This window comes from Natator depressus, chromosome 11, assembly GCF_965152275.1.
Source record: "Natator depressus isolate rNatDep1 chromosome 11, rNatDep2.hap1, whole genome shotgun sequence".
Lineage (NCBI taxonomy): Eukaryota > Metazoa > Chordata > Testudines > Cheloniidae > Natator > Natator depressus.
This window is the reverse complement of record NC_134244.1, coordinates 53109182-53109972: the sequence shown is the minus strand read 5'-3', so window position 1 is coordinate 53109972 and position 791 is coordinate 53109182.

Here is a 791-nt window from a genome sequence, read left to right as displayed (position 1 = left end):
TAAAGCTGCTATTTGCCGTCGTGGAGCTTACACCTCCTGGAAACAAAGGTAAATCACAAGTTATAGCAGTTTACTCTGTCTACAGTAGGTGCTTGCACAAATACAGCTATACCAATGGCTAGCCAAAACAGGGTAAATCTCCGGTATAGACAGAGCCTTCCCATTTATGCTCATGGGAGTAGCCTGGCTCAGCAATGAATATTGTCCTGGTCCCTGCCCAGCTCCCATGTTGTAATAGATTGTGTGGCAAAGAATGCAGACATTGATTTGGTAAAGATATAGCTAGGGCAGAGACGGCTACACTTTCAGGAAAATGTAAGCAGGACACTTTGGCTCTGTGCAATAGGCTAAGGCCATATCCTGTCTCATTCTGGGCAGCTGCAGGGGGCTGGCCCATCCAGAAGAACTAGGGCAGTTCTACTGCTAAAGGTGAGGGGCAGGATCTGGGCACTCTAAACACATCTGCATCCCCTGCATGGAATTCTGTGTGTTCCAGTGCAGGGAGAAAATATTGAGGCAGAGAGTGATCAGAGAACACAGTGATGGGTGTCTCAGAAGAACCTAGGTAGACTGGTAGCTGGGCAAGGAGTGGGGCCAGTGGCTCTGCAAAAACACAATCCTGCTGGTCAATCTCCCGCAACAGAAGGAAACACGTTGGATGTATTGGCTGAGATAGGGAAGATTCATTAGCTTCTGCAGGGATTCCCGAGCACCTGGTCTACCCACTCACCATTTTCTAAGATTTGGCCCGATGATATAGGTAGATATGTAAATGTTGCTTTATTTTCAGC